At 43.9% G+C, this 14,189-nt stretch overlaps 1 protein-coding gene across 2 annotated transcripts in view; it reads left to right on the forward strand.

Annotated features, from left to right (window-relative positions):
• LOC144475800 (uncharacterized) overlaps positions 1 to 14,189 on the forward strand; it is a 56,561-nt gene that overhangs the window by 16,230 nt on the left and 26,142 nt on the right. Inside the window, exon 2 of one of the 2 annotated variants that reach the window (XM_078192080.1) lies at positions 2,730 to 2,804. The gene's annotated coding sequence lies outside the window, so the exon portion shown is untranslated. Of the gene's footprint in view, positions 1 to 2,729; positions 2,805 to 6,127; positions 6,253 to 14,189 lie in introns of those variants that run through there. The other variant, XM_078192081.1, reaches the window with a different exon arrangement.

The following is a 14,189-nucleotide window of genomic DNA, read 5'->3' on the forward strand; positions in this document are numbered from 1 at the left end:
TGTCCTGTATGCGGAAACGGAAAGCTCGAGCGTAGCGTTTAATTCTGACGCGGCGCGCGGTTTTCCTGGGCCAGGCGAGTCGTTGAAATACGAGGCTGAACTACTTGAAATCTGCGTAATTTAAATTAATGATTTACACTCCCGAGAGCCGTCGTTGCTTAGACTTGTGTAAGCAGCTTTATGGATTCGAAAACTACCCCTTTCGAAAATTGCAAATGTTGCAGGCTTTCTATTTAGAAATAATTATTTTAAAAAAAATGACAGACTAAAAGATAAATAAATCAATATTTATATACATAATATCCAATTATATAATTTATTATATAATTTATGATCTATAATATTCATCGCAATGACAAAAGTCGGAACTACGAATACAAGTGTTAAGCGTAAGTTAAAAATCTCCAACACGCGTGGAACCTTCACGCTGCAAGTTATGTTGTACATCATATATTTTCCTATCAGATAGTTCAAAAGATTTCTCAAATGATACCTGCGTAGAACGAAGTTTGAGAACATAGCGGCAGTCGAAATGGAACTGATTGAAATGTGAGAAAGAAATCCCCGAGTGCATTCGACCCATGGGATACGTTCCAACTCTTTGTGCTTCTATGCCGAACCGGACCCGTTTGCATTAATAGTTAGCTGTTTCACTGATTCACGTTATGTTCATGAATAATTCCGTAATTGCGCCACTATTTAATGGTACGCGTGCACAATTGAATCGCTTCGAATCATAGTTGCGTAAATCACGCTGTTCTAACTGCGAGAAACAGGGGGGGATGTTATTACCTACCAACATGCGTGTTTATTACCGATCGCATTTATTGTTAAGATAATTCAGAGTTGAGTGAATTCAGCGTTTAGTTAATATCGAATTATGAGAATTTAGAATTAAGAGAATTTAGAGAAAAATTAATTTAACATTAAGTTAATTTAGAATTGAGAAAATTTAGAGACAATTAATTCAGCATTAAGTTAATTTAGAATTAAGAAAATTCAGAGACAAATTAATTCAGCATTAAATTATTTTAGAATACAGAGGATTTAGAGTTCAATTCATTCAAAGTTAAGTTAATTTAAAATTAATACAATTCAGAGTAAAATTAACGTACAGTTGAATTAATTCAAAAATAACTTAATTTACAATAATTTACACGATTCCATAATTTATTTCACTTGCCTCTTGAAGGATTGCATTTTAAGACATAAACAAAACTCTTTGAAAATGAGACTTACGCCACCACGATTCTAACTCATCCATAGTCGTCCAAACTGTGTTAATTAAATAGCAAAGAAGCATAGTCAATACGCTTGGATCACCCGGCGTCACAGCAAATACCGAAAGAAAAGGAAGAAAGCCACCCTGCTCGACCCCTTCAGCTTCCCCTGAATGCCCTCCGGGCGTCGAACGCGTCGAATGAATGAAAAGCGTGGAGAAAGAGTTGACGATCGGTGAACGAAGAGCAAGCGTCCCTTGTGTTCCGTTGATCGGTGAATGGCCGGGACGGGACCGTGACGCGCGCGACAACGTCCAACACGCGGAAACGGGCCGTGGTTGCAGGAGGAAGCGGAAAGCTGTTCTCGGCCCGCGTTAATCCCGCGGGTACACGCACCGGGGTTTGTGCGGAGCGACGCCTGTTCAGCGGCTCCCGAGCTCACCCTGTCTCTCGTGTACCCGGCATCCAATAAAGCGGCGGGTCAACTGGAGTCAACCGTGCAGCTGTGTCCACTAGCCAGCGGCTATTACCTCGACTCATTATCACTGGGTCTCTATCCTTTGTGCGCGGAGCCTGTTCCACGTTTCGCGGCCCCGCCGTATCTACGGCCGTAATTTTTCTTAATTGAAACGTCACCGAGAAGGAGACGCGTCCCTCTGGCCGCGTCGCGCGCGATCAGCTCGGAAAACTCGTGGAAACAGTTCGATGGGGTTGGAAATGACGGGAGGGAGGAGGGAAAGAAAGGAGACGTTCGACCTGGTCTTGGATCTCATCAATCAGACTTTCCAGCGGACCTTCTTATTTCATGACTTTTTTACTATAATTAGATTTAAATCAGAGACTGATAGGATGTTAGCTAAAAATTGAAAATGTCCGTAACAAAATAACTATTTTTTACATATAGGCAATATATATATATATATATATAAACACATCATTTTAATATTTTAATATTCTTCCTCATATTTCATTTTATTCATTATATCTTTTTATATATTTTATTACATGCTGTATTTTATTTTTTATCATACTTTGTTATGTATAATATCTTTGAATCGCAAACTGTTAATTATCTTAATATCGATACAAATTGACTTAGGTTGCTTTCAAAATAGACGGCTCAATTGTTTGGCCATGTCTATTATAAATATGCAAAAATATTTAACTGTCAAAAAAAGGAATTCAATTGACTAAATATGTCATGTGCATATTTCGAGAATAACAATTTCCGCGGAAAATATTTAAAATTTTATAGAAACGTGGATAACAATAAGTTTAATTCAATCAAGAATGCGATTCGATTCTATATTCTATATTATTATCGTACATATGCAACCTTCGACGATCGGCTTTTAATCCGCGTGACGTCAGAGCGGACGATTATTATCTTTGCTTCACTGAACCCCTGGATTTCCCATGCACTCGATATACACATGTAGCGTTTGCCGCTGCCTCGGCGCTCGTTTGCGTCTACTTTTATCTAAAGCTCGCCTCTTTCTCTTGTTGCAGCAAGGAATGACGAGGTAGACGACGCCGGGCCAGCCGAGAACATCGACGGAGCCAAGCCTGAACATCTCAACGCAGGTGAGCTACAATGTTTCAGCTATCTCGGAGTAGCAAACTGTTGCATGTCCGCGCGAATCTGTTCTCTAGTTTATGCCTTCGGTTGCGGCAGATTTCGATGCACATTGTGCAGACGGCGTCGACAACGCAGCCGCAATTTGTAGAACAATGTGAACGACGTGTCCCATATCTGGGTCCAAACAGACCCATGAACTTATATATATTTTACTACGAGTTAATAATAAGAAAAAACAGTGCTCAATGAGAAGAGAGATCAGCTGAGCCAATTGGCGCTATTGGCCTTCTTCTATTCGTTGGTTCTATTCTGAGCTCGCCTCTCATTGGTCACAGTGTTTCGCTAATAACTCAAAAACAAAGCCGCCAAATGAATTTTTGCAAGGGAAAAAGTTTTCTCAAATAACCTGAGGAACCCCGAATTTTCCTCTTACGAGTAACTATGGGCACCTTGTATACGGCGATCTCTCAACGATCGTCACATTGTAGACAAAAATTGTGTGGAAAAAAGTTATTCGAAACGCGGAAGGCGAATCTGAACTTCTGTTCGCAGAAGGCGAATAAAACGTACAGTTCGCCGGAGACATTATTTATCAGCCGCTCGTCAGGGGCCACGGGAGTAAACGTTGAGAGACGAGGCGGTCGCGATCGTGGCGATCGAGACGGGGGCAGACTCGGTTCAAGGTGCCGGTCGGCCATAAATCGCTCGGTCTAAAACTTTCGAGGCACTCTCTTGCGGCATTCCGTTCTCGGAACCGCGTCCTCCGCGCAAAGAAACCGATCGGAATGGATTTTTCCGGCGGCGCGGCTCGGCTCGGCTCGGCGCGGCGCGGCGCGAGAATGTCGGATCGGCGTGACCGGGAATCGTTCACCGCGGAGGCGCAACAATGCCGCGCGCGAGCCCGCTCCGCGCCGGCTTTACGACGATGGCCCCCTCGTCCTTCGGCCCGATCCGAGCCGATCTCCGAGCCCCCGGTGATCCGCGCGCGGGCCCGCTACGGCCGTGCCGGTGAAAGTCCGCAAGAATTCGCCCTCGATCGTGTTGCGAACTTCACATTGAGATACTCTCGTGACGTGTCACGAACCCGTTCGGGACCGGTAATGAACGCCCCGTGTCGGCTCCGGGGACGAAAACGAACAAGCGAGCAGGCAGCAGGCAGGCAGCAGGCAGCAGCAGCTACGAGAGCTCAGCGCCGGCCAACTACTACTTGCTCGTATCTTTCAGATGTCAGAGTCACGATTCTCATTCCAGACATACTTCGAGCGGTGAGAGATCTCGTTCCGCGGGAACGCGAACGTTTCCGCTCGCGCTCGCGCGCGATCCCTCGCCGCGGATCAGAAAAATCATCCTTCCGCTACATTCGCTCCCTGTACCGGGAACCGCGCGCACGCGGATACCGTTTCGAATAATGCCCGCTAAATCGAACCGATACCGTCTGCGCGCGCGGAACTCGGATCGAACGGATCGCGCTCGATCCGCATCCGTATCTATATTGCGAACCGCGGCCGGAGCCTGTAATCGCGGAAAAATCGGTGCGCCGCCGCGGCTCTCTCACCATTTTTCGAGCGCGCGCGCGCAATTAACGGCGATCTACAGTTAGCTCTGCTTCGCGAACTTCTTTCACGTCGGGAATCAATTACGAAGAGGAGGAAGTATTTAATAGGAAACGATAATCGAGCGATGTGAAAGGCTTCTGCGGGATTCCTGATCGCGGAGAAATGGTAGCGATCCCGCGGATTTTTCGCCGTGGGAATGCAATCGGCATCGATTCGGAGAAACGTTCGCTGGAATCTATCGGCGCCGGGAATATATCGCGGAATATTTAACGCTCGATCGAACGATATTTCATGTACAGCTAGGTTTACTGCGGCCAGCGAACGGAGACTCGTCTTCGGAAAGAAATTATTATATAATTATTATTATTAGCGTGCACCGGATGTATGAGTTCTGCAAGGAAACGAGTCCAATTTGTTTGTTTGTTGAATTTCTGAAATGCGCGAAAATAACGGATGAAAATTGTTCGATTTCGATCTTGTCTTCTCTTTATGCTTACCTGAGGATTTCATTGAGTCCTGATATTTTTGACAAATATTTGTCTCTAATGAACGCGTGCATACGTATTGAAATAATATTTTATAGCAGTATATATAATATTTTATATATATATATAATATGTTTTCGATTTTTTTCTTCTTGGGTGTAGGATTAAGGAAACGCCAATGGATTCGTCTAAAATTAGAGTTTATTAAATTTTTTTGTATGATTTTCCCCTTTTTTCTAGCCCTATTTACAACTTATATACTAACCTAAAATTAGAGAATCGTCAATTAAACGTTCCTGCTTTCTTCAGTTTTCATATCGCACAGTTTAAGGTTAGAAATTACTTTTCTAAGTTCTTCCGCGCCAGTGGCGCCGTTCCTCACGCGTCCGACCCTTAGCGGCGCGTACACGAAGCTTTCATGTATATTTAATGTTTTGTGAGAGATCACGATTTATTTAATACGATTAGTGCAATAAATGCAATGAGTGCAATGAATACGATAAATTTATTATATTTATCGCACTGATCGTATTTATTGCATTCTTCTATAACTTGTTCACAAGACGACGTATACGTCTTAATTATATCAAATCTCAAAGATAATCAATAAAATATCGATGACAGCTAACAGCGCCATTAGCCCGCGATATCGAAGTAAATGGCTCGGAAATTGCCCGCGAATAGATACTTAAGAAAACCGTTCGACGTACAGAGATGTAACATAACAATTTATTTGGAAGATAATCGAGACGTTTTATCGCCTGGTTCGAGGAACGCGGCCGAAGAATTCCACGCCTGGCTGATACGTTTACGAGGCACCTTTCTGGAAACGATTACTTCCGAAAACACCGCGACAAACAAGAGAACGGCAAACAAGATTCTCGACCGTGCGACAACGCAAAGCTCCGCGGTACCGTGGATCTCTCCGACTAGGTTTCGCGCAGTTATCTAACTCGTCCGCGGATTAGTCGGAGCCAACGTCTGTGCACCGTGGCGCAAACATTCGTACCGGCGTTCGCATAATCTTCCTACGACCCTGTTACCGTCTTCGCGCCGCGGCCTTTATTCGCCCCGGTTACGCAATCCGAGAGGAAGACGTTCCGACGTTTGTTTCCGGCTCGGATAGTCCACGGCTCCGCAGCTCTTTCGGTGCTTCGTCACGTGAAGAACTTATTCAATTTCGCATTCGCGATGTTTTTTCCGCCGTTTTATCAGTGTTACTCGCCGCGTGTTTCCGACTGGTTCGTTATCGGGGTACGCGGCCGACGCGGAGAAGAAAATGCCTGGTACACGTTGCCGATTCGGAAGATAAAGGCAAACGGCTGACGTCGTCGCGCGGCAATGATGTCATCGATCGAGATCGTCGGACGGAATTGTGCGGCGGCAAAGGTGACCGTAGGCGGCGAACGCAAGTACGCGTTTTCTGAAAGTTCACGCGACGCGGTGCCTCGGTTAACGCTGGAATTACCAACGCGGTCGAGAGGGCTGTATTTTTCTGTTTCCACACATTCTGATATTATAAGATTATTTCTCGGGGAAATTTTTAAATACGCTTCATCGTCCGAGCATATATCATCTTAGAAATCGTAAATTAGAATTAATCGAATATTACCATTGTTAGGAGACAATAACTATTTATTTATACCCAACAAATAGGTTTAATACAAAAATCAATCTAACAAATCTAAAAATCTTTAATCTTGAACTTATTTCGCCATTTTTGGGCGTTATTATTTTTACCGAGATGAATCGTGTAAGCGATCGAATGAGAGAACATTTTATAACATTTTTTAAATAATAAAAGCTTTAATTGACAGTTTAAATAGTGAAAAGTATTACAATGTTATTCCCATAACTATATATAATAATAATTCTAACTAATTCGTAATAATTCTATGAATTTATTTATTGAATATATACAGCAAGTCACTGATTAATTATGAAATTACGAAAAACAGTAAAAAATACCTTTGCCTTTTCACCTTTATTTTTAATATACATTAGTGTCATCAAGAGCTCGGTAGTTCCAGTGTTAAAAATTCTACCCCGTACATAACCTAATTTTCATTATTAAAACAATACTAACAAATTACATTTACATGCGTTACATGCGTGACCGTTCATCCCATTGTACGGACAGCCTTCGCGCCGCGTCACGGAAAGTCATATCAGTTAAACCGCGCGCAATTTTCACGAACCCGAGCGAATTATCGCGGCACCGCGATCCCTTCGAGTTTTCGAGATTGCGCAATCGGTCGCGGGGCCGCCGGTCAATGACAAATCTAAATTGAATCGAGTAAACGAGGGAACGACGGAGCAGCACGGATCAAACGAAACGAACCGAGGAAAAACGAATCTCTCGCTTCAGTTGAACTCTCTCGCGCGGCGAGGATCTTTAACGGGCACGGCCGCGGTGAATTTCCTTCGCGGGATGCCGCGGTATCAAACGGAAAATCCGCGATCGGGCCGCCGGTCGACGGGCGTCTGATGGAAAGCCGCGCGGCGGGTCCGTTCCGAGAACTCCCCGGCCACCCGGCCGTCTCCTTCGATCCGTCGATCAGAAGCGGAGAGGGTGATCTCCGCGCCAGCAGACGAGGAAGGCGTCGCGTCGGATAAAAAGCGCGCGCGTCTCACCGGCGACCGGCCGTCGAACCTCGCGGGATCGATACATCGCGAAGACGCGGTTCGCCCGCGTACCATATTATTTCCACCGGCGCTTCTTTTCTCGAGGGGGGGAGAGCCCCCGCGCGCGCATCGGTTCCCCCGTAAAAACATTAATTGGATAAGATTCTCGAGGTGTGATTCGCTTCCTACTCGTTTCGCGGGGCCGCTCCCACGAGAGAGGAGGATCGCCGGAGTCGGGAGCCCGGAGTCCGCGGAGTCTCATCGGCAGCGTCATCGGCGTACCGAGGCACGTACGACGCCGCGCGCGCCCCGGCTTCAATGCCAATGTTTCCGCATTCTGGAATCTTATTTGCGAAATATTCGCCTGGCCGGCAAAAATTTCGCCGCCGCAGGCGATTCGAATTTTCCGACGGACGGCGCGGTTCCTCGCGACCGCGCCGCGTTCGAATCCCCTGAAGCTGTCTGCTAAGTCGATGACGTAGTTCTCTTTTTTTTTAAATGTTCAACCTCTTGCCGTATCACGGTCTTTATAGTTACAAGTATGAGCTTATTTTAATAATTTCCTAGAGGAGGAACGACGATTTGTGTGTACTTTTTTATTTGTATATGTTTGATTGAATATATAAATATGAGCGACAAGGAATTTTACTTTATTTATTCTTTATATTTATTTATTTTTTTTTATTTATTATTTTATATATAAATAGAACGTAATTGAATTCGTATTTGAGAGATTATTGCTAGAAATCATCGTCGCGAGATGAGAACTCGTCAAAGTATGGTAAGGGATTAAGGTCAACTCTCATTGGTCATTGGTGACCTCGTTGGAGGATTCGTGTAATTAAATAAAATTTTAGATGTGACAAATCCAAAACTATTTTCGATGACTCGCGAAATTTATATATTTTATACTTATTGCTGCAATTTATACTTACGAAATTGGGTCTATATAACAGTCACACTTTGAACAGTTTTTTAAAAATAAACAGATTTGATAGGTTAACAATTTTATTAGAATATTGTGTGATAATCTTGAGTGGTGCGTCAGAGTCACCGCTCAGGTGCAAAGGGTTAAATTGTGATTACAAATATTACACATATTAGATATATTTATGTATACACAATTATAAAATTATAAATATAATTACAGTTAAATTATAGATACAATTATAATTGAATTACAAATTATAATTATAATTTAACTCAACTGTCTAATATTGTACAAGCTCATTCAAAATAGATATTATCTAGACTCATTTACATAAATAAATTATATACCTGGATTTTTTATTTTAACTTGCATTTAACGAGCAATCAAGAAATTTGCTAATATATTCTTATATTAAATGGTTACAAATCTCAAAGACCTTTTACTCCGTTTAATAGATTTCACTATCATAATTCTATAAAGAGAGATACGAATCACTGAAGACACCTATGTACCGACATGCAAGCCGGATAAAACAATATCGACACGATAAACGCTTCATTAACACGTAATCTGATCCCCAGCGAAGCCGAAGCAACCCGATCGTCCTCAAAACGAAGCTCTCGTCTCGCCGGTCGTCGAGCGTTGCGTGCAGACAAGCGAGATCGCGGCGAATCATCGAAACTCTCCCCGCCTGATTGGGAATGTACAGGGACGACCGGCTCTGAAAAAGTTCGCGTGCGGCCACGGTGACCTCGGTGAACCGTGCTTTCGCCGGAGCCCGTAGAACGCCGCGCGGTCTCTCCCCCCCGGCTCGCCGCAGCGAGCACTTTTACCGGCGACGTTGAACTTTATCGCAGGCTCGCTCGCGTTGATTTATGGCAGCTGCGAGCGCGGCCGAAGAAGCTTCCGTCGTCGGCGTCCGCGCCGGCCAGGAAACGACTTCCTCGGAGCGGAGGCGCGCCTCGTACCAAAAATATCGCGCCTCGCGAAAGGTCAGCTCCGCGCCGCTTCGACCCGGCGTGTCATCGCCGCGCGGAGCCGAGCGGAGCAAAACGGAGGAGAGGAAATAATGTGGGAACCGAGAGCGTTCGCTCGAGCAACGCGGTGGCAGTCGTCGCTGCCACGGAATCAACCTTTCCGTATTCATCACCGAATCGGTAACGCGATTTCGACACGCGACCTCTGTTGATCGATCCTCGGCCGTCGAGTATGGTTCACTGAAACAATTCTGATTGCATTCGTTAACGCGCGCGCTCGCGCCTGCGTTTGCAACAATCGGCTTGACAGACGTCTTCTGCGTTAATCGTGAATGATAGGCAGGTGCTGCGTCAGTGTTGGCTAATGTGTCTTTCGGATGACGGCGGATGAAGATTAATGAATCCAATTTTCTATCGACACTGTGGAATATAATATTCAATGGGGTTTGCTCGGATAACTGTTTTGCTAAATGAGAATTTAGCTAGACATTATTCGAACGAGATTTTATTTCAAGGAGAATTCAGCTGATTAATTTTATTCGAATGAGAATGATGTTAAATAAGATTTTATTCAAATAGAATTCTTATTCGACTGAGAATAGAAAGATATTTAATAAATTAAAATATAAAATATTCGAATGATAATTCAATTGAATAAGATTTTATTCAAAGAAAATTTTTATTCGACTGAGAATTCAATTCAATAAGATTTTATTCAAAGAAAATTTTTATTCGACTGAGAATTCAATTCAATAAAATTTTATTCAAATAAAAATTTATTCGAATGAGAATTCAATTGAATAAGATTTTATTCGAATAGAATTTTATTCGAATGAGAATTCAATTGAATAAGATTTTATTCAAATAAAATTTTTATTCGACAGAGAATTCAATTGAGCAAGATTTTATTCGCGTAAAGAATTCATTCACATCTATTAAAATTAATTTACAATAAAACCGGATAAGTACAATATGAATAAATAAACTAGAATAAAAAAAAATAACCTAGATAAAAATAACCTAGAAGAATTCAAGAACATCGATGTGATATTCTCAGTTCAATAAAATGATTAAAAATTAAAGAGATTTCTGCGTGATACTTTCCGAAATCGTTGCAAAGAATTTTTATTTTACACGAAGATCCGCGATCGAACGATCGGGCGCGCCGTTCAGCGTAGCGAAGCGAACGTTTCCTATTTGCACAAATGACTTTTCCAATCGAGAACAAGTGCGGAAACAATAACTAAAACGATGAGTAACCGTGTACACTGTACACGGGCTAAAGAGATGAACGCCGGAACGGTATCGATCATCCGCGAGTAATTGAAAATCCTTGTTTGGCCGTTGATAGGGGGACATTATCTGATAAGATGCACGGCGGATAGACTATCCCCGTAGTTCCTCATTGGCCGGCCTAAAGCCTTCCAAAGAGGAAAGGTAAATGCACGGTTCCGCGGCGCGGAAGAAATCCGCGAAATCGTTGCGTTTTGCGGAAAGCGGTCGTAAACGGTGGGACGGTTCGCGATCCATCGGCGATGGTAACTCGCTCGGCCGTGCCGGCAGGCGCTATAAAATTAAACGCACTAAGGAAATCCTCCCGGATGATCTACGGCCGGACAACAGCCGGAAGTTGAACGTGACGGATGGTCGTTCGTGCCGGATCAGGCTGAAAGCGATTTCCGACGAAAACGTACGCCCGGTGTTTTAGGACGCCTTCTGCCTTTTGCTTTTCGTCGCTTCGATCGGCGAGGCACGGGGAAAGCCGGTTAGGCTACGGAGACCGTTGAGAGCGCTGAAGGCCGTGAAGCTGCAACAAGTTGGACCGCCGCGAAGCCGCGTTACGGTCGACAACTTTGAAAAAGATCGATGCCGGGAGAAATCTCTTTAGAAGCGTATCTTCGGCGCCGATCTGCCTTTCAAATAATTCCGGGGAAAATCGGCGGCTGCGTAAACCGAAGATTGAAAGTCGGACTACAACTGTCGTACTTTGGCTCGAATCGTTTTGCCTGCTTTGCTGGATATTTGAAAATTACATCACGCGACTTTTCAACAAAGTTATATATATACGTCGATAGAGTTTTAAATGTAATTTCATTTATTTCGTTTTCAATTGTTCAACCCTTTTATGACGGTGGCTGTATCGATTTAAATCGTTCACGTAATTACTCAATTACGAATTAAACAGAATGAATTACTGTTATATAGTCTGCAACGCCGTGGACCATTTTTTTAAAAATTGTAAAAATTGCAGGAAGCTGAAGCTATACAAATTAAAAAATATAAAAAAACTGCGAGGATAGTTTGCAATAAAATGTTCAATAATTCCGAGGGCCATAAACATTATAAAAATCAAAAACTTTAAGATCAATTAGCTGCATAAAACGATAAATAAATACAGTTATTACAAAGAACGAAATAATTAGACTTAAAAATTCCTAATACCATTAAAAAGGTAATAGAACATAAAAACCTGCAAAGATACGAGAAAAATTCTGAAGAACAATGTATCAATGTCTCAAGACTGCAAAAGACGAAATAATTAGACATAATAAGAATTCTTAAGAAATAATATAAATTCTCAAAAATAATAAAAAAAAAACAAAGCTCTCCATATCGACTCTTTAGGACCATAACTCCGCCGTGATTCCACGACGTCCGCGGAAACCGGATAAAAGTCCGCGCGGACCGTGAGTCCGGTTGCGCGGAAAGCATTACGGCATCGCCGTTTCTTCGGCGACCCTTCGAAAAACGTTTCGCGTTTGCGGGCAGGTGCAAAACACGTCGTCGGACAGAGAGCCGGCTCGAATGAAAATCTTGCCCATCGCCGCGGCTTTTCGTGATGTAACCGGGCGAATCAGAGTGTGAGATTGCCTGGTAAAAAGCGATTTCGCAACCGGCGGCCGGCTAACGAGAATCGGGTCCCGCTGCGCGCCTCCCTTATCGAATATTCCGCGCGGCGCGGCGCGGCGCGGCCGCTCGCCGGACGCGAGAACAGGAGAAGAACGGGACAGGAACGGGTGTTTACACGTCGCATTACGCGCAAATAACATAACCACAGGTTGGAATGAGTTTCCACGCAAGGTTCTTGCGTACACGCTTGCCACGGCGTAGCGAAGGCGAAACGCGAAACGAGCGCGAGGGTCCGAGGGAGGATCGATCAATGAAACGAGTTGCGCCTTGCGCGCTCGATCGGCTCTCTCTCTCTCTCTCTCTCTTTCTCTCTCTCTCTCTCCCTGCCGCGCATGTTTCGATCGTATGATCGATCCCGTCGAACCCGATCCCCACGGTTCATCGGCTGTGTTCGTCTAGGCTCGCTGCGGTTTCAATTAGAACACACGGGTATTAAAATCCCCCGACGGTTAACCGACGAGAAACGGCCGGTCGCCACGCGAGTAACAGGCGAGACGGGCAAGCTCGCGCTTGCGTCCTGTCGGGTAAGTGCCGGGAATTGTATAATAAAACGGAAAATATTGATTTAGTTTATTCGTTTCGTCGCCTTCGGCGCAGGGCTCGGCTGCGTTTTATTAGGATGAGAGATTACGATTATGGAATAAGATCTTAGTCGTCGTTATGGAATAATCGAGGCGAATAAAAATCTAGATAACAATTTAGTCGGATAAGATTCTATTCAAATGGAAATTCAATTTAATAAAACGTTATTTGTTAACAGAATAAGAATTTATTTCCACAGGAATTAATTCGGGAGATAAATGTCAATTTCTCATTTCATGACAAGGTTATGTCTAATTTTTACAATTAACAATATAATAACAATAATAGTTTATTAGATGAATTACTAGCATCATTGTCTGAACAATCTTACAATTTATTCGAACAGAATTAATTATCGTACTTAATACACAATATTCGTAATTAATACGCAGAAAAATCATTTAAGAATAATGGAATAATTGTTACTCGAATAAAATATCCACCTAAAAACAATCTATTCATATTACTATTTTACACGAATATTTATTATAGCGTTTCCCATGAGCACTTTCCAATACAAATTTATCTCCATCCGCGAACGTTCGAACGCTTCAATGGACGTCCCTGCGTGTCAATAGTTCACCAACGGCACGAACCGTGCTAAAAATGATTTTCGTTCCTACCAACGCGGGCATTCGAAACGAACAACTCCCGGTATTTATTTGACAGAGCGTACATAAAACGTGTACGCGAGTAGGCGAGCGCACGAGCGGACGCGTGCACGCGTGTTCACGATCGTCGAGGTCGCACTCTCTCTTTCTCTCTCTCTCTCTTTTGCGGATCTCCTGCAACGTGATATTAACCCTTCAACGCGGTTCGACGTATTAAGTTGCGTCCCACTTTTCTAGGCCTAAGTGCCCGGCGAAGACAATCGGTTTTTCGATGTGCAAATCGCCACCGGCCCGAGGCTGCATAATGAATCGCGCGCGCGCGCGTGTGTCGCAATCGAGCGCCGGCAAACCCGTGGCTAGCCGCTCGGAAAATTGCCGAACTTCTGTCTGCCTTCCTGCGGCCTCGATTCCGATCGAACGCGGGATCGAACGCGGGATCGAGACGCTTCGATTCAATGGACCGCTCTTCCAAGAAACTCCTGGAAAAATACTTGCGCGTAAATGGCCGTGGACGGTGGTTTTCCTGGCGAGAAGCCTGGACTTTCTTCTCCAAACTCCATCGTTCCCGGCGACCTCTCAGGAATCGTTGTGGACAATTTCAAGGGCGACTTAACAAACGCAAACACCGTGTATAAATAAAATACTTATCCTTCGGAGTAAATATAGACTGGCATGGCATTCCTTTCTCCAGTTGTGACTTATCCGCGATAAAC

The sequence above is a fragment of the Augochlora pura genome, chromosome 10, assembly GCF_028453695.1.
Source record: "Augochlora pura isolate Apur16 chromosome 10, APUR_v2.2.1, whole genome shotgun sequence".
In the NCBI taxonomy this organism is placed as follows: domain Eukaryota; kingdom Metazoa; phylum Arthropoda; class Insecta; order Hymenoptera; family Halictidae; genus Augochlora; species Augochlora pura.